The sequence below is a fragment of the Dendrobates tinctorius genome, unplaced genomic scaffold (assembly GCF_039654945.1).
Source record: "Dendrobates tinctorius isolate UK_male_01 unplaced genomic scaffold, ASM3965494v1 ptg000296l, whole genome shotgun sequence".
In the NCBI taxonomy this organism is placed as follows: domain Eukaryota; kingdom Metazoa; phylum Chordata; class Amphibia; order Anura; family Dendrobatidae; genus Dendrobates; species Dendrobates tinctorius.
This window is the reverse complement of record NW_027361963.1, coordinates 2,524,307-2,552,221: the sequence shown is the minus strand read 5'-3', so window position 1 is coordinate 2,552,221 and position 27,915 is coordinate 2,524,307. Positions and strand designations below refer to the sequence as shown.

General features: G+C 46.9%; 1 protein-coding gene across 1 annotated transcript in view; it reads left to right on the top strand.

Annotated features, from left to right (window-relative positions):
- Positions 1 to 1,302: 1,302 nt before the first annotated feature.
- Positions 1,303 to 27,915, top strand: part of LOC141073073 (uncharacterized) — an 84,526-nt gene continuing 57,913 nt past the window's right edge. Inside the window, exon 1 of the mRNA XM_073560400.1 lies at positions 1,303 to 1,382. The gene's annotated coding sequence lies outside the window, so the exon portion shown is untranslated. The remainder of the gene's footprint in view (positions 1,383 to 27,915) is intronic.

Below are 27,915 nucleotides of genomic sequence, written 5' to 3'. Positions count from 1 at the left end.
TAGTCGCACCACGTGCGCACTGCACCGGTTCAGAGGACGCCACTAACCACCCAGAGCAGGGAGGGAAGCGCTTGAGTTGTGCATGGCACCGCTGCGAGGAACGCTGCTGCACGTGCGATCCAGAGGTGCCTTGTGCTGACCGACGCTAACGCTCGTGTGGAGAGCGGATGCTCTGTGGTACATAGATTATACCACTAGTGGCGCTGACTCTCTCCCTCATACACAGCCGAGGCTAGGGGAGTCATCATGAGTCAGTCTTCAGTCTCACACATCCGTCATCACACACACAACTAGCCATCAGCGTCTATATTAGCACCGAGCCGCCATGTGAACCTTTCATAGCAGCGTCCTTCCGGGACCTTCCTGATGGTCCAATCCGAGCTGCCTGAGGACCTGAGCATGTGACCTCCGACCTCCAATGAGAGGTCGCCCCACGGGCATGCTCAGTAGGCTGCAAAACGGACTTATCCTCTGGAGCTGCTGCTAGTGCGGATTGCTAAAGCTGGAGCAGAGGTGGCAGCAGCAGCCAACCTGCCCGCACTCGCCTGAGCAAGACGCCGGGAGCGAGGCCTCTGCTGAGCAGCCTCCTCTGCGGCCGGCACTGAAGGGGAGAGCACAGAAGGCGAGGCCGGGGATTCCTCCTGTGCCGGAGCCCGACCCCTCACACGCCTTCCTCCATGACAGGCGGTCTGCCGCGTCTGAGGGGGCGCCGGGTCTAGTGAGCGGAGGCGCTCGCTGTGCACAGACCTGTATGGGGGACGCAATGTGACCCCGGCCTTATGGAGACAAGGAGGAGCCGCGCAGTGTGAGAGAGAGCCGGGAATGTGGCGCCTCCTGGTGGCCGGGGGGATCCTGCAGCCCTCTCTACACACAGCAGTCAGCGCTGAGGAGGGACAGAGCGGAAGCCCTCACTATACAGCGCCCACAGGGAACCCCGCACACTCCCGGGGCAGCGCCATGTAACAGCAGCCCCACGCAAAACACAGCGCCCCCACATAGACCCACAAGCAGCGCCCCCTGCAGCGTCTATGTGCAGCTACAGGAGGAACTGCGGAGCGGCCGCCACTGAGGGAGAAGCGGAGCCCAGCGCGGACTGCAGCAGAGGAGACACAGGCCCCGCCCCTTCACCGCACGTGATCGGGTCACATGGGCATGACGTCACCACAGGTCCTTCACCTCTCCTGAGCCCCGCCCCCTGATCACATGACGGTGACGTCACCACAGGTCCTTCACCACTTCTCTCCTGAGCCCCGCCCCCTGGTCACATGACGGTGACGTCACCACAGGTCCTCGTTTCTCAGTGCAGCCGCTCCGTCCCGGGTGTGCGCAGCTCGTGTTCTCTGGGGTCAGCCAGCAGCAGATTTCCGGTTCCCGCCATTCCGGTGAGATGACAGGAGGGTTTGTGGTGAATCTGTGAGAGGAGAGTGTGGGGGGAGATCAGAGCTGTTCCTGTGGAGGCTCCTGCTCCATGTGACTGCGGCTCCTCAGTGTTGGGGACGGGCAGCATTGTATGGGGGATGTGCAGCGTCTCCTCCTCACCTCACGGCCCCCGCTGGAGGTGGAGTTACCACGGTGACCGTCCCCCGCTGGAGGTATAGTTACCACGGTGACCTTCCCCCGCTGGAGGTGTAGTTACCACGGTGACCGTCCCCCGCTGGAGGTGTAGTTACCACGGTGACCGTCCCCCGCTGGAGGTGTAGTTACCACGGTGACCGTCCCCCGCTGGAGGTGTAGTTACCACGGTGACCGTCCTCCGCTGGAGGTGTAGTTACCACGGTGACCGTCCTCCGCTGGAGGTGTAGTTACCACGGTGACCGTCCTCCGCTGGAGGTGTAGTTACCACGGTGACCGTCCTCCGCTGGAGGTGTAGTTACCACGGTGACCGTCCTCCGCTGGAGGTGTAGTTACCACGGTGACCGTCCTCCGCTGGAGGTGTAGTTACCACGGTGACCGTCCTCCGCTGGAGGTGTAGTTACCACGGTGACCGTCCTCCGCTGGAGGTGTAGTTACCACGGTGACCGTCCCCCGCTGGAGGTGTAGTTACCACGGTGACCGTCCCCCGCTGGAGGTGTAGTTACCACGGTGACCGTCCCCCGCTGGAGGTGTAGTTACCACGGTGACCGTCCCCCCCTGGAGGTGTAGTTACCACGGTGACCGTCCCCCGCTGGAGGTGTAGTTAGCACGGTGACCGTCCCCCCCTGGAGGTGTAGTTACCACGGTGACCGTCCCCCGCTGGAGGTGTAGTTAGCACGGTGACCGTCCCCCGCTGGAGGTGTAGTTACCACGGTGACCGTCCCCCGCTGGAGGTGTAGTTAGCACGGTGACCGTCCCCCCTGGAGGTGTAGTTACCACGGTGACCGTCCCCCGCTGGAGGTGTAGTTAGCACGGTGACCGTCCCCCGCTGGAGGTGTAGTTACCACGGTGACCGTCCCCCGCTGGAGGTGTAGTTACCACGGTGACCGTCCTCCGCTGGAGGTGTAGTTACCACGGTGACCGTCCCCCGCTGGAGGTGTAGTTACCACGGTGACCGTCCCCCGCTGGAGGTGTAGGATTTTGCATACCTCCCAACGTTTCAAGAAGGGAAAGAGGGACAGGGGTTGCGGGGTGCGCAGCGGCAGACTTTAGGCCACGCCCTTGACCAGTGTCGCAGTTCGGTGCCATGGGCCCACCAGTAGCGATGACTTTGGGGGCTTTCACTTTTCACCTGCATACAGATGTTACACTCCCCTCGTTCACAAATTCCCCTCTGTCTCCATTTAATAATGAGCTGTAGAGTTTGGTGAATGATGAGGAGATGCAACTATTTTCTGTACAAAATGGCCCCGTGTCTTTCTGTGCGCGGTCCCCGTGTCTTTCTGTGCGCGGTCCCCGTGTCTTTCTGTGCGCGGCCCCCGTGTCTTTCTGTGCGCGGCCCCGTGTCTTTCTGTGCGCGGCCTCCGTGTCTTTCTGTGCGCGGCCTCCGTGTCTTTCTGTGCGCGGCCTCCGTGTCTTTCTGTGCGCGGCCTCCGTGTCTTTCTGTGCGCGGCCTCCGTGTCTTTCTGTGCGCGGCCTCCGTGTCTTTCTGTGCGCGGCCTCCGTGTCTTTCTGTGCGCGGCCTCCGTGTCTTTCTGTGCGCGGCCTCCGTGTCTTTCTGTGCGCGGCCTCCGTGTCTTTCTGTGCGCGGCCTCCGTGTCTTTCTGTGCGCGGCCTCCGTGTCTTTCTGTGCGCGGCCTCCGTGTCTTTCTGTGCGCGGCCTCCGTGTCTTTCTGTGCGCGGCCTCCGTGTCTCTCTGTGCGCGGCCTCCGTGTCTCTCTGTGCGCGGCCTCCGTGTCTCTCTGTGCGCGGCCTCCGTGTCTCTCTGTGCGCGGCCTCCGTGTCTCTCTGTGCGCGGCCTCCGTGTCTCTCTGTGCGCGGCCTCCGTGTCTCTCTGTGCGCGGCCTCCGTGTCTCTCTGTGCGCGGCCTCCGTGTCTCTCTGTGCGCGGCCTCCGTGTCTCTCTGTGCGCGGCCTCCGTGTCTTTCTGTGCGCGGCCTCCGTGTCTTTCTGTGCGCGGCCTCCGTGTCTTTCTGTGCGCGGCCCCGTGCCTTTCTGTGCAGCCGCACGCTCCGCTCCTGAGTGCCGGGTATTAGGATGTGAGACTCGTCTGAGTTTCTCGCATGTGTGACCCCCGGCCTCATAGAGCGGATCTGTTATGTATTGAGCTTTTGGTTACTGGGAGGAATTAGAGAGTCGCTGACTTCTTGTCCTGCATATCTGCAGAGATCATGAGAAGCATTACCCTCCCCTCTCTCAGCAGTGAGGTCAGGTGAAGCAGAATGACCGGCAGGAGCGTCTGTGACCACAAATCGGCACCGGGCAGAGCAGGCAGGTAGTTCACTACTTCTCTGTGAATTCTTAGCCCCTTAAGAAAAAAATACAAAGGTCCTGGATGGATAACCCCAATTACCCAAGATCACATGATTATTTGTGCTGTTTTTGTCCTTAAAGGAGATAATACCTGTCACTTTAAAGGGAAACTGTCAGCAGTTTGGCCGCTATAAGATGCAGCCGCCACCTTTCAGGGCTTATCTTACATTCTAGAATGCTGTAGATAATATATTATTATACTCACTCGGGAGAGTCCGGTCCAATGGGTATGCAGGTCCGGGGCCTCCATACTTCTTGAGATGCCACCCTTCTGTTGCTTCATCCCTCCCTGGCATTGCGCTCAGGCGTACTGATCTGTCCTGTTGAGCGCAGAGCAGATTCCTGCAGTGCGCAGGCGCTGGCCTCTCTGACCTTTCCCGGCGCCTGCACTCTGCAGAACTTCACTGTCCCCTCAACAGGACAGATCAGTACGCCTGCGCAGGAGCGCAATGCCGGGGAGCGATGAAGCCACAGTAGGGCGGCATAACAAGAAGATGGGATGCATCGGACCTGCAACATCCATCGGACCGGACCACCCCCGGGTGAGTATAATAAACCTTATTTTTCTTCTCTTTCAGGTCGCACCGGGGGCAGATATACAGCATTATAGAATGTATAACAGCCCTGAAAGGCAGCGGCCGCATCTTACAGGGCCAAAACTGCTGACAGGTTCCCTTTAAGGGCAGGTTCACATTGCATTTCTGCTGTCCGTTTAACGCATCCGTCTGACAGCAGCAAAAACGCAATGTACCGGAGACGCTAACGCCTCCATAGGCTTGTATTCAACAAACACATCTAAACGCATGCCAAAATAGGCCTGAAATGCACAGGCCAACGCTGACTGCAGGGTTTATAGATATATAGAAAGATAGAACATAGGACAGAAAGAAGCGAGAATGGCGTTACCAGTGTCCCCGCTCTCTCCTGCTTCCACTGCCGCTCATTAAGCTCATGAATATTCACCTAACAACCAGGAGCAGCAGAGTGAGAGCGGGGACACTGGGAAGATCGAGGCAGCTGTTCTATCTATTATCTATCATCTATCTAGAGCTTTCTATCATCTATCTTTCCTATTATCCTGTCTGTCTCCATGTAGCACGTGTGTCTTTGAGGTAACACATGTTTGCGCTCATAAAGGCCACTTTTGCTGTTAGTTACAATGAAAACCGTCAATGTTTCCATTGTAGTGGACAGTAACAGCGCAATGTGACCCTCCCCTCAGACTATTCACATTGTGTTTTCGGCAAACCTCAGTTGCTCCATCAGGACCTTCTGTCTGAAGCCCTAAAATAGGATTTTATCCCACCCTGTGAAGGTTATTAAGGCAGACGGAGCCACTTTGTGCTCTGACCTCATTGTTGCCGGTGTCCGCCTTTCTGGGCATGCACAGAAGCATGGCTGACTGTACGGTGTCGCCCACCTCAGAAATGTCAGTACCGCCAAATGGGAGGTCAGACGGAGCACAGAGTGACTGTCCGCCTCATTACAGGCAACGGCCCGAAAACCTTTTTTCAGGACTTGATACAGAAGCTCCAACAGAGCCACTGACATGTGGCACCAATGAGAGAAGATCCGAGCATCAGACAGAGTTTATTACATGACAAAGGGTTAAATGCAAGAACTGAAATAAATGACGGCACATTGTAATCAGACACATGACATTTTTTTAAATTCATTTATTAAACAACAAACATCTGTAGAGATTTTGTGAATGACCAATGCAATGTATACACGACCATCATAGTATCTGTAAAGGGAGAAACCTACAAGGTTCCATATTGAGTTATTGGTGCAGATCTTGGGGTCACCGGTCCTCACTCTCCTGCGAGGCCTATGGATAATCTAGGAGCAGGTACAGGAACCCGTTATCCATCTATACAAATGTTTGGCTGTGTATAACCCAGAATGACACATCACAACCAACATAGTGATTAAACAGAGTCAGCATGGGTTTGTAACTAATAAGTCATGTCAGACTAATTTAATTTCCTTCTATGATGGTATTACTGATTGGGTGGATCAAGGAAATGCTGTAGATATAGTATATCTTGACTTCAGCAAAGCATTTGACAAAGTCTCTCATACAATCCTTATTGAAAAAATGACTAAGTATGGAATGGACAAGGCAACTGTTAGGTGGATTCATAACTGGCTTAGTGATCGGACCCAAAGAGTGGTCGTAAATGGCTGCACATCCAGTTGGAAGAATGTCTCAAGTGGGGTACCACAGGGCTCCGTCCTGGGCCCTGTATTGTTCAACATCTTTATCAACGATTTAGATGAAGGAATTGAGGGTAAACTGATTAAATTTGCTGATGACACAAAGCTAGGAGGGATAGCTAATACTAGAGAAGAGAGAGAGAGGATTCAAAAAGATTTAAATAAACTGGAGAAGTGGGCAGCAACTAACAGAATGGTTTTTAACAGGGAGAAATGCAAAGTAATACATCTGGGCAATAAAAATGAAAAAAGCATATATAGAATGGGAGGAATAGGGCTAAGTGACAGCACATGTGAAAAAGACTTGGGTATACTAATAGATCGCAGACTGAATATGAGTCAACAGTGTGATGCAGCAGCAAAAAAGGCAAATGCAATTCTAGGATGTATTAACAGAAGCATACAGTCTAGATCACGTGAAGTCATTATTTCCCTCTACTCCTCTTTGGTCAGACCTCATCTGGAATATTGTGTCCAATTTTGGGCACCACATTTTAAAAAAGACATCAACAAACTGGAGCAAGTTCAGAAAAGAGCGACCAGAATGGTGACCGGTCTGCAAACCCTGTCTTATGAGGAAAGGTTGCAGGATTTGGGAATGTTTAGTTTGCAAAAGAGAAGACTGAGAGGAGACTTAATAGCTGTCTACAAATATCTAAAGGGCTGTCACATTGTAGAAGGATCAACTTTATTCTCATTTGCACAAGGAAAGACTAGAAGCAATGGGATGAAGCTGAATGGGAGGAGACACAGATTAGATATTAGAAAAAACTTTTTGACAGTTAGAGTGATCAATGAGTGGAACAGGCTGCCACGAGAAGTGGTGAGTTCTCCTTCAATGGAAGTCTTCAAACAGAGGCTGGACAGACATCTAACTGGGATGATTTAGCGAATCCTGCTTTGAGCAGGGGGTTGGACCAGATGGCCCAGGAGGTCCCTTCCAACTCTACGATTCTATGATTCTATGATTCTATATCGAACATCATACAAAACTGCTACTCCTACCCTGCTGCCAACCCTCCATAGCACTGATGACATTATAAGCCTATAAAGTGTAAGTCAGTATATTCTTCACTGCAGCGATTATGCTAATAACAGACCCCTATCTACGCGCTGTTATAGGAAGGTGAGATGGATTCCATACAGCCCAAATGTTATTACACTTCCCCAAGCCACCCCTATTCTGGCACAGGGTCCGCTCGTAAGGTATAATTGAATTTACTCGTTCAGTCCAAGCTCTGAGAGAAGGATGTTGATCACCCATCCAGCGTAAGGCCAATATCTTCCTGGCTACAAAAAAAAGTGTCTCCCGCAGGAAAATTCTGACGTGGTGTCCCCATATCTCTTCCTCCAGCACACCAAACAGACACCAATGGGGTGAGAGGAACAGGAGTACCTATGAGGGACATTAACGAGGTCACCTCGCTCCATAAAGATAAAATAGTTGGGCGTCCCCACACCATATGTATAAAATCCACATCCATTGTGTGACATCTTAAACATTCTGAGGATTGGGACCACCCCATCCTAAATAGCCGTAGTGGCGTCAGATATGACTGGTGCACTATATACATTGGAGTCATTTTATTATTGGCTGATGGAGACACCCCGGTTGGAGAACCAAGGATCTCCTCCCAATCTTCATTCTGGATATCTGGAACTAGAGACCTCCACCTCTCCCTTACTGACGATAAAGCAGAGTCAGAGCCTGTGGGCAACATATAAGTATATAAGGTAGAAATAAGACCCTGGGGGCCTTGTGATTCGAGAATCCCTATCAAAGGACAGGACGATATTGCTTGGGTCACATTTCTGTTATGTAAGTATGATTGAATTGCTGATCTAAGCTGTAGGTATCGAAAAAATTGGGACCTCGGGAAACCGTGTTTAATATGCATTTGATCAAAGGACATTAGGACCTTGTGATCATATAAATCATTAATCGAGGAAACATTGTATGAGATCCAGAATTGAGTGGACGGGTGGTTTAATAGCATCGGGAAATAAGAATTATTTCATAATGGCATTTCAGCTGGAACGTCAACAAAGCGAGCCACTCGTGTAAGTTGTCTCCAGACCGGCCTTGCCAACCGGAGTAAGGCTATGTGCACACGTTCCTGAATTTCCACGGAAATTTCCGCAGGAATTCCATTCAGCGGGAAATATGCGAGAAAACCGCATTTGATTTCCTGCAAATTTCCCATGGTAAAACTAGCGTTTTGCAAGCGATCTGTAGCAGACGAGTGTGACCAATTTTTTACTATTGAGGCTGCCTATGCAGCATCAGTAGTAAAAAGATCTAATGGTAAACATAATAAAAAAAAAATAAAAAATCATGTTTTTCTCACCTTCCGTTGTCCCTCGCAGCGTCCCCGATCATCGCGATGCTCCCGGCAGGTCCCGTTCCCAGTGATGCCTTGCGACAATGAGCTTTAATGACGTCGCAGTCTCGCAGGTCATTGTCGCAAAGCGTCACTGGGAACGGGACCTACCTGGAGCATCGCTGAAGCCTGCTGACGCTGCGAGGGACATCGGAAGGTGAGAATATGACGATTTTTTTATTTTAATTCTATTTTTACAGGGTTATGGTGCCCGGAGGACAGTCTCTTCTCCTCCGGACCGTGGGTACCATCCGCAAATGTTCTGCTTACTTTTCGCATGGTGGGCACAGCCACATGTGGAGAAAGTAAGCAGAACAATGCATTCCTATGTGTGCGGATTTTCGGGATTTTCCCGCGATTCCGCAAAATTAGTGAGCATGCTGTGTATTTTTCTGTGATGCACAGCATTGCGGAATCCCATAGGAATGCATGGGATGCTTTTTTTTTTGCGTTGTCGTGGCAATATTGCGCGTTTAAAAACGCAAAAAAAACGCTACGTGTGAAAGCAGCCTAAGGGTTATAATCCAGAGACGTTGGGTTTGCCTACTTCTAAAAACCCCAACAAGCAATCAGTCCCTGCAGCATGAGCCAGATGGCTCGCCGAGTTAGGCAAACAGTTATTAGGCATCCATCTACTCAGGTGTTGTGAGTTCATTTTCCCCTCCGTCACTGAGGCCTGGTGAACTCCCTATTCTAGTGAAGGAAGGTAGTGAGCCTGATTATCAGACACCTGGGACTAATGAAGACGATTGGCTGAGTGGAGTCACTGACTGGATTTAAGGCAGCCTACGCCCTTTCTGCTCTGCGGGTGATTTCTCTGTGGACTCTTGGACACCAGTCTGATTCCTGCTCTCCTAAAGCTAAGTTTTCTGTTTTGCCTTTTTGCATCTAAGATTTGTTTTTGTTTTTCTTGCTTTTTGGATTCTGCCACTCCCTCCTGGAGTGTGCAGTGTTCCGTTAGCTCTGTCTTCTGAAAGTACCTGAGTGCTGATTTAGTTTTTGAAGCTTAGTTGCTTCAGGGCCATTTTTATATCAGCTTGTTGGCTTTGTCTCTGATAGGGTTTTGGCAGATTGCAGACAGCAGCCTTCCTATCCGTTCCTATTTAGGTAGTTTTTGGGCCCCGTCTTTGCTCAGCCTGTCTTTCTGTCTGTGTAAGTGTTTTCATCTTGCTTCACTGTCATTATATGTGGGGGGCTGCCTATTGCTTTGGGGTCTGCTCTGGGGCAGTTAGATTTCCCCTTTCCTTCTTTAGGCCTATGTATCTCTCCGGCTGTGATCGAGGGGTCTAGGTCATCGTAGGAACCCCCCACGGCTACTGCTAGTTGTGTTGATAGGTTCAGGGGTCTGCAATCTGATAGTTGCCAACTTCTCTGGTTTTCAGGACTAGCTAGCATTTCTGTTTTTGCCTCCTACGGTGACTCAATCATAACACTCAGGGCTCTGACTCACCCCGCCAAGTAATATACAAAGAAATCCGGCAATGCCGCCCCGCCCAACTGTTTAGACCTATGTAAGGTAGACAGTTTGAGTTTAGGTCTAGTCTTCCCCCATATAAAGGATGAGATGAATGAATTTAGGCCTGAGAGAAAGTGCAGGACTGATCCCTAAATCCTATGTTGGAGGGAGTAGCTGAGTTTGGGGAGTTGGATCATATTAATCAGGTTCATACGTCCGGAGACAGATAATGGCAATTTACTCCAGATAGCAAATTTAAGTCTAACAAGATCTGACAACGGGAGAATATTCATTTTTAAGTCGAGTCTAGTATATTTTGAAATATTTATTCCCAGGTACTTAACCCCTTTCTGCCATCCGATGTACTATCCCGTCCATGGTACCCGGGCCCGTATGACCATGGACGGGATAGTACGTCGGGCCGTTTAATGCGATACCGCGACTAAAGTCGCGGTGATCGCATTAAAATTCCGACGCCATCTCACCTTAGAAAAGATGGCGTCGGCATCCCGGGCTGCGATCCCGCCCCCCCCCCCGGCATCCAGAGCGCTGTGATTGGCTGTTCAATTCTGAACAGCCAATCGCAGCGTTTCTCATTGTTTCAGCCAATCAGCTTGGCTGAAACAATGATGTCCCAGGCTGGGATCAAGTACCGATGTACTCGATCCTAGAGCCGGTGCCTGGCGTTGCCAGGCACCGGCAAAAAGCACCCGGATTGGCGCGATCGCCGATCTGATCGATCGCGCCAATCGCAGTGCACAGCGGCGCTATATCACCGCTGTGCCCTGCCAGTACCGGCCAGGATCGGTGCTATATTAGCACCGATCGTGCTGGAGCCTGATGCAGGCCCAGCAGGGCCTGCAGGAGTTGGCTGGCGCGATCGATTAGATCGGCGATCGCGCCAACCACAGGGCACAGCTGCGGTCACCATGTGACCGCTCTGTGCCCTGCTGGTGACCTGGGCATGACCTGCCTAGTAATCGGAGCTGTGAGCTCCGATTCTAGGAAGTTGCCATGGTCACCAGGCAGATCAGGGATTGGTGGAATCGATGTAATCATTCGATCCCACCAATGACAGGTCACAGCAGCGATGTGACCGCTCTGTGACCTGCCCCCTGACCTGCCTCTGACCTGTCTGACCTGTCTGCAGGGGTCCTCACTCTAGCTGAGGATTCCTGCAGAGAGGTCGGACGCAGCAAGAGCTCCTGTGCTGGGTATTGTGGTGCCACAGCTTGTAGCATCACAATCCCTGCAGAAGAAAGAAGAAGAAGAAAGAAAACGACAATTGTAAGTGTTAATTGATCTTTGATCCCCTGCCCAATCTATCTTCACCCCCCCAATCTATCTTCATCCCCCCTCCACCCCACTTTTGCGCCACCTCCGTGCGCAGCCGGCGAGCGTTGATTGGTGACGCAGTTCACCGATTAACACTTGAGCTCGCTTTTTTTTCCTTAGCCCCCTTTGCGCCACTTCCGTACAGACATCCCGCAGCCGCAAAAGTTGGATAAGTGACACACGTCACTTATCCAAGCTTGTGCCTGCCGTTTTTCATTTTTTTCACCCCCCTTTGTGCCACCTAACTACAACCCTAACTGTTGATCCCTGCCCAATCTCTCTTCATCCACCCCAATCCCCCCATCCCCCTTACCCCTATTTTTACCCCCCTCCACCCCACTTTTGCGCCACCTCCGTGCGCAGCTGCCGAGCGTTGATTGGTGACGCAGTTCACCGATCAACACTTGAGCTCGCTTTTTTTTCCTTAGCCCCCTTTGCGCCACTTCCGTACACACATCCCGCAGCCGCAAAAGTTGGATAAGTGACACACGTCACTTATCCAAGCTTGTGCCTGCCGCTTTTCATTTTTTTCACCCCCTTTGTGCCACCTAACTACAACCCTAACTGTTGATCCCTGCCCAATCTCTCGTCATCCACCCCAATCCCCCCATCCCCCTTCCCCCTATTTTTACCCCCCTCCACCCCACTTTTGCGCCACCTCCGTGCGCAGCCGGCAAGCGTTGATTGGTGACGCAGTTCACCGATCAACACTTGAGCTCGCTTTTTTTTCCTTAGCCCCTCCGTACACACATCCCGCAGCTGCGAAACTTGGAGGCCATCCACAAGTTTCTGCATTATACTGATAATGCAGAGTGTCCCGCACAAGGTGACCCCAACTTTGACCGTCTGTTCAAAGTTCGGCCGGTCATCGAACACTTCAACAAAAAGTTTGCTGAAGTGTACGTGCCCCAAAGGGACATCTGCGTGGATGAGTCCTTGGTTCACTTCAAGGGAAGGCTGCGATTCCGTCAATACCTGCCCAGTAAGAGGGCCAGGTACGGAATCAAACTCTATAAGTTGTGTGAGAGTACCTCAGGGTACACCCACAAGTTTAAAGTTTACGAAGGGAAGGACACCCGGATTGAAGCCCCTGAGTGTCCTCCTTTCCTGGGAGTGAGTGGGAAAATTGTGTGGGATTTGGTGCACCCACTGCTGGATAAAGGTTATCACCTCTACACTGATAACTTTTATACCAGCATCCCACTCTACAAATCCCTCTCTGAGCGACGTACCGCAACCTGCGGTACTGTCCGCAAAAATCAGAGAGGCCTCCCGAAGACGCTACTTGGGCAGATGCTCCGAAAAGGTGAGAGCAGAGCCCAATGTAGCGACCACCTGCTGGTGGTCAAGTACAAGGACAAGAGAGATGTCCATCTCTTGACCACCATACACGGTGATGGCAGTACCCTCTGCACTGTACGGGGTACCTCTACACAGGTCCTCAAACCGACATGTGTAGTGGGGTACAACAAAAAAATGGGGGGAGTTGATCTCTCCGATCAACTCCTCCAACCGTACAATGCATTGAGGAAGGCCAAGGTGTGGTACAAAAAGCTGGCCGTGCACATCGTCCAAATGGCAATGCTCAACGCATTCCTGCTGTCACAATGTGCATGCCCCAGCGATACGTCGTACCTTCATTTCCAGGAGGTAGTGGTTAAGGCCATGATGTTTGGCGCTCAGGAAGGAGCAGGCCCCAGTACTTCAGGAACTGAAGGTGCTCGTATTGTCCCAGGTCAGCATTTTCCGGGGGTGGTCCCGCCAACCCCAAGAAAAGGTAAGCCGCAAAAAAGGTGTCGAGTGTGTTACAAAAAAGAAATACGCAGGGACACCATTTACCAGTGCGACACCTGCCCCGAAAAACCTGGCCTGTGCATGAAGGATTGCTTCAAATTGTACCACACCTCCATGCACTACTAATTTACATTAGATTAGTTGGGGGCACATCTAGATTTGTTCATAGGGGTCTAGTATCCAAAATGATGTCATATGTGGGTTTTTTTCCTGTTTAGGCACATCAGGGACTCTGCAAATGGAACATGACGCCAGCAGACCATCAAAGTCTGCATTCCAAAACAACACTACTTCCCTTTCGAGCCCCAACGTGTGCCTGAACAGTTTTTTCCCACATGTGGGGTACCAGAGTACCCAGGACAAATTGGACAACGACTTTTGGGGTCCAATTTCTCCTGTTACTCTTGGGAAAATTAAAAATTGGGGACTAAATGATCATTTATGTGGGAACAAAACAGGATTTTATATTTTCACGCCTGGGCATTATAATCTTTAGTGAAACACTTGGGGGTTCAAAGTGCTCACCACACATCTAGATAAGTTCCTTAGGGGGTCTAGTTTCCAAAATGGGTTCACTTATGGGGGGTTTCTACTGTTTAGGAACATCAAGGGCTCTGCAAATGGAACATGACGCCCGCAGACCATTCCATCAAAGTCTGCTTTCCAAAACGTCATTACTTCCCTTTCGAGCCCTGACGTGTGCCCAAACAGTAGTTTTCTCCCACATGTGGGGTATCAGGGTACTCAGGACAAATTGGACAACAACTTTTGGGGTCCAATTTCTCCTGTTACTCTTGGGAAAATTAAAAATTGGGGACTAAATGATCATTTATGTGGGAACAAAACAGGATTTTATATTTTCACGCCTGGGCATTATAATCTTTAGTGAAACACTTGGGGGTTCAAAGTGCTCACCACACATCTAGATAAGTTCCTTAGGGGGTCTAGTTTCCAAAATGGGGTCACTTGTGGGGGGTTTCCACTGTTTAGGCACATCAGACGCTCGTCAAACGTGACATGGCGTCCGATCTCAATTCCAGCCAATTTTAGGTTGAAAAAGTCAAACGGGGCTCCTTCCCTTCTGAGCCCTGCCATGTGCCTAAACAGTGGTTCCCCCCCACATATTGGGTATCAGCGTACTCAGGACAAATTTGACAACAACCTTTGGGGTCCAATTTCTCCTGTTACCCTTGGGAAAACAAAATATTGGGGACTAAATGATCATGTTTGTGGAAAAAATATGATTTTTTATTTTCACGCCCGGGTGTTATAAACTTCTGTGAAGCCCTTGGGGGTTCAAAGTGGTCACCACACATCTAGATAAGTTCCTTAGGGGGTCTAGTTTCCAAAATGGGGTCACTTGTAGGGGGTTTCCACTGTTTAGGCACATCAGACGCTTGTCAAACGTGACATGGCGTCTGATCTCAATTCCAGCCAATTTTAGGTTGAAAAAGTCAAACGGGGCTCCTTCCCTTCTGAGCCCTGCCATGTGCCTAAACAGTGGTTCCCCCCCACATATTGGGTATCAGCGTACTCAGGACAAATTTGACAACAACCTTTGGAGTCCAATTTCTCCTGTTACCCTTGGGAAAACAAAATATTGGGGTCTAAATGATCATGTTTGTGGAAAAAATATGATTTTTTATTTTCACGCCCGGGTGTTATAAACTTCTGTGAAGCCCTTGGGGGTTCAAAGTGGTCACCACACACCTAGATAAGTTCCTTAGGGGGTCTAGTTTCCAAAATGGGGTCACTTGTGGGGGGTTTCCACTGTTTAGGCACATCAGACACTCGTCAAACGCGACATGGCGTCCGATCTCAATTCCAGCCAATTTTAGGTTGAAAAAGTCAAACGGGGCGCCTTCCCTTCTGAGCCCTGCCTTGTGCCCAAACAGTGGTTCCCCCCCATATATTGGGTATCAGCGTACTCAGGACAAATTTGACAACAACTTTTGGGGTCCAATTTCTCCTGTTACCCTTGGGAAAATAAAAAAATTGTTGCTAAAATATTATTTTTGTGACTAAAAAGTTAAATGTTCATTTTTTCCTTCCACGTTGCTTCTGCTCCTGTGAAGCACCTGAAGGGTTAATAATCTTGTTGAATGTAGTTTTGAGTAGCTTCAGGGGTGCAGTTTTTAGAATGGTGTCACTTTTTGGTATTTTCTGCCATATAGACCCCTCAAAGTGACTTCAAATGTGAGGTGGTCCCTAAAAAAAATGGTTTTGCAAGTTTTGTTGTAAAAATTAGAAATCGCTTGTCAAATTTTAACCCTTATAACTTCCTAACAAAAAAAAAAAATTGTTTCCAAAATTGTGCTGATGTAAAGTAGACATGTGGGAAATGTTATTTAGTAACCACTTTGTGTCACATATTTCTCTGTTTTAAGGGCATACAAATTCAAAGTTTGAAAATTGCAAAATTTTCAAAATTTTTGCCATATTTCTGTTTTTTTCATAAATAAACGCAAGTTATAGCGAAAAATTTTTACCACTAAAGTGAAGTACAATATGTCACGAGAAAACAATCTCAGAATCGCCTAGATCCGTTGAAGCGTTCCAGAGTTATAACCTCATAAAGGGACAGTGGTCAGAATTGTAAAAATTGGCCCGGTCATGAACGTGCAAACCACCCTTGGGGGTGAAGGGGTTAAAGCTAGTTACGACAGGCAATGGGGATAACGCTTCAAGGTGATCCATTGGACCAAGGGAGAGCGGCATCAAGCCGGATTCATCCCAATTTATGTATAATCCCGAATAATTACTAAATGTGTCTATAGTAGCAATCACATGGGGTAGTGATTCTTCTGCTTTATCCATAGATATCACCATATCATCAGCACATAGGCCGATGGTATCTAAGGCTGGTTTCACATTAGCGCTTTTTAAGCGCACGCACGGCCGGGGGTAGCTCCGCCCCCGAGCCGGCTATCTGCCCGGCGTGCCCGCCCCTTGCTTGTAGCACCGCCTCCTAGCGCACAGCGGCGCCTGCGATCGGCGCACCCTATCTTTAGCATAGGGTGCGCAGATCGTGCGCAGGCCGTGCGCTAGTTGCGCTTTGACCTGCGCTGCGCACTTTTGACGGTGCGCCGAGCACACCGAAATCCGAAAAGTTTGATTTGATTATACCTCTAATGACTGGAGTGGATCTTATACGGATCGCCAACGCTTCGATTGCAAGCGCGAAAAGGGCCGGGGAAAGGGGGCGCCCCTGGCGTGTTCCTCTTGCCAAAGAGAACGGTTCGGATACAGAGTTATCTATTATTATTCGGGCTTTTGGTTTCATGCACATCGCGCTGATCCACTTCCTAAATTTGGAACCAAATTCATATTTTTGTAAAGATGCAGATAAAAATGACAACTCAGGAGAATCGAAGGCCTTAGCCGCATCCAGCGAGGCCAAGACCCATTCATTGTCTGGCACCAGGGAACTGCACTGGACACTGACTGAACTCTCCTAACATTAACCCCTTCACCCCCAAGGGTGGTTTGCACGTTCATGACCGGGCCAATTACAATTCTGACCACTGTACCTTTATGAGGTCATAACTCTGGAACGCTTCCATAGATCCCAGTGATTCTGACATTGTTTTCTCGTGACATATTGTACTTCATGTTAGTGGTAAAATTTCATTCAAATAACTTGCGTTTATTTGTGAGAAAAACGGAAATTTGGCGAAAATTTTGAAAATTTCGCAATTTTCCAACTTTGAATTTTTATGCCCTTAAATCACAGAGATACGGCACACAAAAAACTTGATAACTAACATTTCCCACATGTTTACTTTACATCAGCACAATTTTGGAACCAACATTTTTTTTTGTTAGGAAGTTATAAGGGTTAAAAGTTTACCAGCGATTTCTCATTTTTACAACACCATTTTATTTTTAGGACCACATCACATTTGAAGCCACTTTGAGGGGTCTATATGATAGAAAATACCCAAAAGTGACACCATTCTAAAAACTGCACCCCTTAAGGTGCTCAAAACCACATTCAAGAAGTTTATTAACCCTTTAGGTGCGTCACAGGAATTTTTTTGAATATTTAAAAAAAATGAACATCTAACTTTTTTTCATAAAAAAAATACTTCAGGTTCAATTTTTTTTATTTTACCAAGGGTAACAGGAGAAATTGAACTGCAAAAGTTATTGTGCAATTTGTCCTGAGTACACTGATACCTGATATGTGGGGGGAACGACTGTTTCTGCGCATGGCAGAGCTCAGAACGGAAGGAGCGCCGTTTGACTTTTTCAATGCAAAATTGGCTGGAATTCAGATTGGACGCCATGTCACGTTTGGAGAGTCCCTGATGTACCTAAACAGTGGAATTCCCCTACAAGTGACCCCATTTTGGAAACTAGACCCCCTAAGGAACTTATCTAGATGTGTGGTGAGAACTTTGAGCCCCCATGGGCTTCACAGAAGTTTATAACATAAAGCCATACAATTAAAAAATCATATTTTTTCCACAAAAATGATCTTTTCACCCTCAATTCTTATTTTTCCAAGGGTAACAGGACCCTAAAAGTTATTGTGCAATTTGTCCTGAGTACACTGATACCCCACATGTGGGGGTAAACCACTATTTGGGTGCATGGCAGAGCTCGGAAGGGAAGCAGCGCCATTTGACGTTTTTGGCTGGAATTGAGATCGGACACCATGTCGCGTTTGGAAAACTCCTGATGTACCAAAACAGTGGAACCCCCCCACAAATGACACCATTTTGTAAACTAGACCCCCTAAGGAACTTATCTAGATGTGTGGTGAGCACTTTGAACCCCCCAGTGCTTCACAGAAGTTTACAACGCCCGGGCGTGAAAATAAAAAATTTGTATTTTTTCCACAAACATGATCAATTAGTCCCCAATTTTTTTATTTTCCCAAGGGTAACAGGAGAAATTGGACCCCAAAAGTTGTTGTCCAATTTGTCCTGAGTATGCTGATACCCCATATGTGGTGGAAAACTACTGTATGGGCACACGTCGGGGCTCGGAAGGGAAGTAGTGACGTTTTGGAATGCAGACTTTGATGGAATGGTCTGCGGGTGTCATGTTGCCTTTGGAGAGCCTCTAATGTACCTAAACAGTGGAAACCCCCCACAAATGACACCATTTTGTAAACTAGACCCCCCAAGGAACTTATCTAGATGTGTGGTGAGCACTTTGAACCCCCCAGTGCTTCACAGAAGTTTACAACGCCCGGGCGTGAAAATAAAAAATTTGTATTTTTTCCACAAACATGATCAATTAGTCCCCAATTTTTTTATTTTCCCAAGGGTAACAGGAGAAATTGAACCCCAAAAGTTGTTGTCCAATTTGTCCTGAGTACGTTGACACCCCATATGTGGGATAAAACTACTGTATGGACACACGTCAGGGCTCGGAAGGGAAGTAGTGACGTTTTGGAATGCAGACTTTGATGGAATGGTCTGCGGGTGTCATGTTGCCTTTGGAGAGCCCCTAATGTACCTAAACAGTGGAAACCCCCACAAGTGACCCCATTTTGGAAACGAGACCCCCTAAGGAACTTATCTAGATGTGTGGTGAGCGCTTTGAACCCCCAAGGGCTTCACAGAAGTTTATAATGCCCGGGCATGAAAATAAAAAAATCGTATTTTTTCCAGAAACATGATCAATTAGTCCCCAATTTTTTCATTTTCCCAAGGGTAACAGGAGAAATTGGACCCCCAAAAGTTGTTGTCCAATTTGTCCTGAGTACGCTGACACCCCATATGTGGGAGAAAACTACTGTATGGACACACGTCGGGGCTCGGAAGGGAAGCAGTGACGTTTTGGAATGCAGACTTTGATGGAATGGTCTGCGGGTGTCATGTGCGTTTGGAGAGCCCCTGATGTACCTAAACTATTGAAACTCCCCACAAGTGACCCCATTTTGGACACTAGACCCCCCACGGAACTTATCTAGATGTGTTGTGAGCACTTTGAACCCCCAAGTGCTTCACAGAAGTTTATAACACTCGGACGTGAAAATAAAATCATTTTTTTCCACAAAAATGATATTTTTGCCCCCAATTTTTTATTTTCCTAAGGGTAACAGGAGAAATTGGACCCCAAAAATAGTTTTGCAATTTGTCCTGAGTAGGCTGATACCCTACATGTGGGGGTAAAACACTGTTTGGGAGCATAGCAGAGCTTGTAAGGGAAGGAGCACCATTTGACTTTTTCAACTCAGAATTGGCTGGAATTGAGATCAGACGCCATGTTGCATTTGGAGAGCCCCTGATGTGCCCAAACAGTGGAAACCCCCAATTCTAACTCCAACCCGAACCCCAACACACCCCTAGCCCTAACCCTAGCCCTAACCCTACCCTAACCCTAGCCCTAACCCTACCCCAACACACCCCTAGCCCTAATCCTAGCCCTAACCCTAATGGAAAAATGGAAATAAATACATTTTTTTTATTTTATTATTTTTCCCTAACTAAGGAGGTGATAACGGGGGGTTTGATTTACTATTTATGGCGGTTTTTATGTTTGGCGGCTGTCGCACGCTAAAAGATGCTTTTTATTGTAAAAATAGTTTTTGCATCACCACATATTGAGAGCTATAATTTTTCCGTATTTTGACCCACCGAGTCATGTGAGGTCTTATTTTTTGCGGGACGAGTTGACGTTTTTATTGGTACCATTTTCGGGCACGTGAAATTTTTTTGATAGCTTTTTATTTCGATTTTTGGGACGCAGAATGAACAAAAACTAGCGTTTCATGTATTTCTTTTGGGGGGGTGCGTTTACACCGTTCCGCGTGCGGTAAAATTGATAAAGCAGTTTTATTCTTCGGGTCAGTACGGTTACAGCGATACCTCATTTAGGTCTTTTTTTATGTTTTTGTCGGTTTTATGCAATGAAAACTATTTTATATAAAAAATAATTATTTTTGCATCGCTTTATTCTGCGAGCTATAACTTTTTTATTTTTTTGCTGATGACGCTGTGTGGCGGCTCATTTTTTTGCGGGACAAGATGACATTTTCAGCGGTACCATGGATATTTATATGCGTCTTTTTGATCGCGCGTTATTACACTTTTTGTTTGGCGGTATGATAATAAATCATTATTTTTTGCTTCGTTTTTTATTTTTATTTTTTAAGGGGTTCGCTAAAGGGGTTAACTAATGGGACAGTTTTATAGGGTGGGTCGTTACGGATGCGTCGATACCTAATATGTGTACTTTTATTGTTTTTTTTTTTTTTTTATTATTTCCAAAAAATGGATTTATTGGGGAATATTTTTTTTTTTTTCTAATATATTTGGCGATTTTTTTTTAAATTATTTTTACACTTTTTTTTATTTTTTTTTTTTACTTTATTACATAGTCCCAGGTGGGACATCACTGTCCTGTGACAGATCGCTGATCTGTCACATCACAGATCACTGTGACAGATCAGCGATCTGACACAGGCACTGCAGAAGGCTTCCTCATGCCTGCGCTTTGCAGGCACTGAGGAAGCCAGCTTCCTGCAGGCCCCCGAAGGCCCCCGTCGCCATCTTGGATTCGGGGGCCTGGAGGAAAGGAGCCCCCCGCAGCAGCGCTGCACATTGCGCTGCCGTGGGGGGCTCAGGGAAGCACGGAGGGAGCCCCCTCCCTGCCGATGCTTCCCTTTAACCCCCGGTACACTGCGATCGTGTTTTATCGCGGTGTGCAAGGGGTTAACGTGTCGGGGGCGGTCCGTGACCGCCCCTGACACATTGTGCCGGGTGTCAGCTGTGATAATCAGCTGACACCCGGCCGCGATCAGCGGCGCTCACCACGTGGGCGCCGCTGATCGCGCCGACGTACTATTCCGTCCATGGGCATAGGGGCCCGGGTCCCATGGACGGGATAGTACGTCGGATGGCAGAAAGGGGTTAATAGATGTATTTGTCCCGGACATGAAACCGGTCTGGTCTGGATGTATTATTCCTGGTATCACCGAATTTAATCTAGTGGCCAGGATTGTAGTGAAGATCTTATAGTCCACATTTACCAACGATATGGGGAGGCACCTCACATTTATCAATAGGAACTTACAAGTCTGATATTTGGCAACAGAAACTAATTTATTGTCATTGATCTTTAACCCCTTCACCCCCAAGGGTGGTTTGCACGTTCATGACGGGCCAATTTTTACAATTCTGACCACTGTACCTTTATGAGGTCATAACTCTGGAACGCTTCCATGGATCCCGGTGATTCTGACATTGTTTTCTCGTGACATATTGTACTTCATGTTAGTGGTAAAATTTCATTCAAATAACTTGCGTTTATTTGTGAGAAAAACGGAAATTTGGTGAAAATTTTCAAAATTTCGCAATTTTCCAACTTTGAATTTTTATGCCCTTAAATCACAGAGATACGGCACACAAAAAACTTGATAACTAACATTTCCCACATGTTTACTTTACATCAGCACAATTTTGGAACCAAAATTTTTTTTTGTTAGGAAGTTATAAGGGTTAAAAGTTGACCAGCGATTTCTCATTTTTACAACACCATTTTATTTTTACGGACCACAACACATTTGAAGCCACTTTGAGGGGTCTATATGATAGAAAATACCCAAAAGTGACACCATTCTAAAAACTGCACCCCTTAAGGTGCTCAAAACCATATTCAAGAAGTTTATTAACCCTTTAGGTGCGTCACAGAAATTTTTTTGAATATTTAAAAAAAAAATGAACATCTAACTTTTTTTCACAAAAAAAGTACTTCAGGTTCAATTTCTTTTATTTTACCCAGGGTAACAGGAGAAATTGTACTGCAAAAGTTATTGTGCAATTTGTCCTGAGTACACTGATACCTGATATGTGGGGGGAACGACTGTTTCGGCGCATGGCAGAGCTCAGAATGGAAGGAGCGCCGTTTGACTTTTTCAATGCAAAATTGTCTGGAATTCAGATCGGACGCCATGTCACGTTTGGAGAGTCCCTGATGTACCTAAACAGTGGAAACCCCCTACAAGTGACCCCATTTTGGAAACTAGACCCCCCCCCAAGGAACTTATCTAGATATGTGGTGAGAACTTTGAACCCACAAGGGCTTTACAGAAGTTTATAACGTACAGCAGTACAATTTTCCACAAAAATGATCTTTTCACCCCAATTTTTATTTTCCCAAGGGTAACAGGACCCTAAAAGTTATTGTGCAATTTGTCCTGAGTACGCTGATACCCCACATGTGGGGGTAAACCACTATTTGGGCGCATGGCAGAGCTCGGAAGGGAAGCAGCGCCATTTGACGTTTTTGGCTGGAATTGAGATCGGACATCATGTCGCGATTGGAAAACCCCTGATGTACCAAAACAGTGGAAACCCCCAACAAATGACACCATTTTGGAAACTAGACCCCCTAAGGAACTTATCTAGATGTGTGGTGCGAACTTTGAACCCCCCCAGTGCTTCACAGAAGTTTATAACGCCCGGGCGTGAAAATAAAAAATTCGTATTTTTTCCACAAACATGATCAATTAGTCCCCAATTTTTTCATTTTCCCAAGGGTGACAGGAGAAATTGGACCCCAAAAGTTGTTGTCCAATTTGTCCTGAGTACGCTGACACCCCATATGTGGGAGAAAACTACTGTATGGACACACGTCGGGGCTCGGAAGGGAAGTAGTGACGTTTTGGAATGCAGACTTTGATGGAATGGTCTGCGGGTGTCATGTGCGTTTGGAGAGCCCCTGATGTACCTAAACTATTGAAACTCCCCACAAGTGACCCCATTTTGGACACTAGACCCCCCCACGGAACTTATCTAGATGTGTGGTGAGCACTTTGAACCCCCAAGTGCTTCACAGAATTTTATAACGCTCGGACGTGAAAATAAAAAAATCATTTTTTTCCACAAAAATGATATTTTTGCCCCCAATTTTTTATTTTCCTAAGGGTAACAGGAGAAATTGGACCCCAAAAATTGTTTTGCAATTTGTCCTGAGTACGCTGATACCCTACATGTGGGGGTAAAACACTGTTTGGGCGCATGTCAGAGCTTGGAAGGGAAGGAGCACCATTTGACTTTTTCAACTCAGAATTGGCTGGAATTGAAATCAGATGCCATGTTGCATTTGGAGAGCCCCTGATGTGCCCAAACAGTGGAAACCCCCAATTCTAGCTGCAACCCGAACCCCAACACACCCCTAACCCTAATCTCAGCCCTAACCCTAACCGTAATGGAAAAATGGAAATACATTTTTTTAATTTTATTATTTTTCCCTAACTAAGGGGGTGATAACGGGGGGTTTGATTTACTATTTATGGCGGTTTTTATTTTTGGCAGCTGTCGCACGCTAAAAGACGCTTTTTATTGTAAAAATAGTTTTTGCATCACCACATATTGAGAGCTATAATTTTTCCGTATTTTGACCCACCGACTCATGTGAGGTCTTATTTTTTGCGGGACGAGTTGACGTTTTTATTGGTACCATTTTCGGGCACGTGACATTTTTTTAATCGCTTTTTATTCCGATTTTTGGGACGCAGAATGAACAAAAACCAGCGTTTCATGAATTTCTTTTGGGGGGGTGGGTTTAAACCGTTCCGCGTGCGGTAAAATTGATAAAGCGGTTTTATTCTTCGGGTCAGTACGGTTACAGCGATACCTCATTTAGGTCGTTTTTTTATGTTTTGTCGGTTTTATGCAATGAAAACTATTTTATATAAAAAATAATTATTTTTGCATCGCTTTATTCTGCGAGCTACAACTTTTTTATTTTTTCGCTGATGATGCTGTATGGCGGCTCGTTTTTTGCGGGACAAGATGACGTTTTCAGCGGTACCATGGATATTTATATGCGTCTTTTTGATCGCGCGTTATTACACTTTTTGTTTGGTGGTATGATAATAAATCATTTTTTGCTTCGTTTTTTATTTTTATATTTTAAGGGGTTCGCTAAAGGGGTTAACTAATGGGACAGTTTTATAGGGCGGGTCGTTACGGACGCGGCGATACCTAATATGTGTACTTTTATTTATTTATTTTTTTTTTCAAAAAATGGATTTATTTGGGGGAATATTTTTTATTTTTTTTTAAATTATTCTAACACTTTATTTTTATTTTTTTTTTTACTTTACTAAATAGTCCCAGGTGGGACATCAATGTTCTGTGACAGATCGCTGATCTGTCACATGACAGATCAGCGATCTGTCACAGGCAGTGCACAAGGCTTCCTCATGCCTGCGCTTTGCAGGCACTGAGGAAGCCAGCTTCCTGCAGGCCCCTGAAGGCCCCCGTCGCCATCTTGGATTCGGGGGCCTGCAGGAAAGGAGCCCCCCGCAGCAGCGCTGCACATTGCGCTGCTGTGGGGGGCTCAGGGAAGCACAGAGGGAGCCCCCTCCATGCCGATGCTTCCCTTTAACCCCCAGTACACCGCGATCATGTTTGATCGCGGTGTGCAAGGGGTTAACGTGTCGGGGGCGGTCCGTGACCGCCCCTGACACATTGTGCCGGGTGTCAGCTGTGATAATCAGCTGACACCCGGCCGCGATCAGCGGCGCTCACCATGTGGGCGCCGCTGATCGCGGTAGACGTACTATCCCATCCATGGGCATAGGGGCCCGGGTCCCATGGACTGGATAGTACGTCTGATGTCAGGAAGGGGTTAAAGGGGTTCTCTGGGCATGTGATATTGACATCCTATCCAAATCTGTGAGGGTCCGAAACCTGGCACCCCCAACAATCAGCTGTTAGCTCCGGCCTCCTGGGTGCTTCAGAACAGCCACTGTTCAGTGTCTGATATTGAGGAGGATAGGTTAGCAATATCATAACCCTATAAGGTGCACCTGTCCTCGACCACCGCTGATGCACAGCAGAGGTGGACGGTGACCTTGACAACCAGCAGCAAATTATAGAATTAAAAAAATCTTTCTGTTATTGAGAAACAAGCAGATTTTTAATAAGAGGTAAATGACAAATGTTGTGACATGATCAATATTCCCCCCAAATATAGACATTACCAATATGCAATCATAGTAACATCATTATTAAGGTTGAAGGGAGATCTAGTTCAACCCATATCCTAATGTGAAGCAAAAAAAGAAGAAATCTGCAGCACTCATCAAAGTAGCTGAAAAAGCTGTGAGTCTTTATGTCACATAATTTCCATCAAATGTGTGGACAATGCAGGACGTGGAGGAATGCTAGGGGAGGGAGGTGCCGGACAACGGCCGTTTCACGATTACTCGCTTCTACGGGTCCAGGACGCACAGTTTTTTCAGCTACTTTGGTGAGTGCTGCAGATTTCTTCTTTTTTTGCTTCACATTGAAATATTCATGTTTTTTCATGCAAGCACCTCCATTTTTTTGTCTGAATCATATGCCGCAATACTTCAGATAAAGAGCTCCGTCTGGTAATGTGGTGATTTGTGTGCCCTAGTATGCCGTTCATCTGTTTGCTCTTTGCTGGGATCATTCAACCCATATCCTATCCTAACTTGCCCTAACATGTTGATCCAGAGGAAGGCAAAAAAAACCCATGTGGCAAACAGTAAGCTTCACATTGGGGAAAAAAATTCCTTCCTGACTCCACATACGGCAATCAGACTAGCTCCCTGGATCAACGCAACACTAAGGAGACTAGTGTATATACCCTGTAATATTATACTTTTCCAGAAAGGCATCCAGTCCCTTCTTACATTTTAGTAGGGAATCACTCATTACAACATCATATGGCAGAGAGTTCCATAGTCTCACTGCTCTTACAGTAAAGAATCCGCGTCTGTGAGTATGCTTAAACCTTCTTTCCTCCAGACGTAGATGATGCCCCCTTGTCCCCGTCACAGGTCTAAGAGTAAAAAGATCATTAGAAAGGTCTTTGTATTGTCCCCACATATATTTATACATTGTAATAAGATCACCCCTAAGCCTTCGATTCTCCAAACTAAATAACCCCAAGTGTAATAACCTGTCTTGGTATTGCAGACCCCCCAGTTCCCTAATAACCTTGGTCGCTCTTCTCTGCACCCGCTCCAGTTCAGCTATGTCTTTCTTATACACTGGAGACCAGAACTGTACGCAGTATTCTAAGTGTGGTCGCACTAGTGACTTATATAGAGGTAACATTATGTTCTCCTCAGGAGCATCTATGCCTCTTTTAATGCATCCCATTATTTTATTTGCCTTTGCAGCAGCTGCCTGACACTGGCCACTAAATGTGAGATTGTCGTCCACCCATACACCCAGGTCTTTTTCAGTGACTGTTTTGCCCAGTGTTTTACAATTAAGCACATAATTATACATCTTGTTCGTTCTACCCAAGTGCATGACCTTACATTTATCCCTATTAAAGCTCATTTGCCGTTTATCAGCCCAAGCTTCTAGTTTACATAAATCCTCCTGTAATATAAAATTGTCCTCCTCTGTATTGATTACCCTGCAGAGTTTAGTGTCCTCTGCAAATATTGAAATTCTACTCTATGCCCCCTACAAGGTCATTAACCCCTTCACCCCCAAGGGTGGTTTGCACGTTCATGACCGGGCCAATTTTTACAATTCTGACCACTGTACCTTTATGAGGTCATAACTCTGGAACGCTTCTATGGATCCCGGTGATTCTGACATTGTTTTCTCGTGACATATTGTACTTCATGTTAGTGGTAAAATTTCATTCAAATAACTTGCGTTTATTTGTGAAAAAAACGGAAATTTGGCAAAAATTTTGAAAATTTCGCAATTTTCCAACTTTGAATTTTTATGCCCTTAAATCACAGAGATACGGCACACAAAAAACTTGATAACTAACATTTCCCACATGTTTACTTTACATCAGCACAATTTTGGAACCAAAATTTTTTTTTGTTAGGAAGTTGTAAGGGTTAAAAGTTGACCAGCGATTTCTCATTTTTACAACACCATTTTATTTTTAGGACCACATCACATTTGAAGCCACTTTGAGGGGCTATATGATAGAAAATACCCAAAAGTGACACCATTCTAAAAACTGCACCCCTCAAGGTGCTCAAAACCACATTCAAGAAGTTTATTAACCCTTTAGGTGCGTCACAGGAATTTTTTTGAATATTTAAAAAAAAATGAACATCTAACTTTTTTTCACAAAAAAAATACTTCAGGTTCAATTTTTTTTATTTTACCAAGGGTAACAGGAGAAATTGTACTGCAAAAGTTATTGTGCAATTTGTCCTGAGTACGCTGATACCTGATTTGTGGGGGGGAACGACTGTTTCGGAGCATGGCAGAGCTCAGAATGGAAGGAGCGCCGTTTGACTTTTTCAATGCAAAATTGGCTGGAATTCAGATCAGACGCCATGTCACGTTTGGAGAGTCCCTGATGTACCTAAACAGTGGAAACCCCCCAAGTGACCCCATTTTGGAAACTAGACCACCCAAGGAACTTATCTAGATATGTGGTGAGAACTTTGAACCCCCAAGGGCTTCACAGAAGTTTATAACATAAAGCCGTACAATTAAAAAATCATATTTTTTCCACAAAAATGATCTTTTCACCCTCAATTCTTATTTTTCCAAGGGTAACAGCACCCTAAAAGTTATTGTGCAATTTGTCCTGAGTACGCTGATACCCCACATGTGGGGGTAAACCACTATTTGGGCGCATGGCAGAGCTCGGAAGGGAAGCAGCGCCATTTGACGTTTTTGGCTGGAATTGAGATCGGACATCATGTCGCGATTGGAAAACCCCTGATGTACCTAAACAGTGGAAACCCCCCACAAATGACACCATTTTGGAAACTAGACCCCCCAAGGAACTTATCTAGATGTGTGGTGAGCACTTTGAACCCCCCAGTGCTTCACAGAAGTTTATAACGCCCGGGCGTGAAAATAAAAAATTCGTATTTTTTCCACAAACATGATCTTTTAGTCACCATTTTTTTATT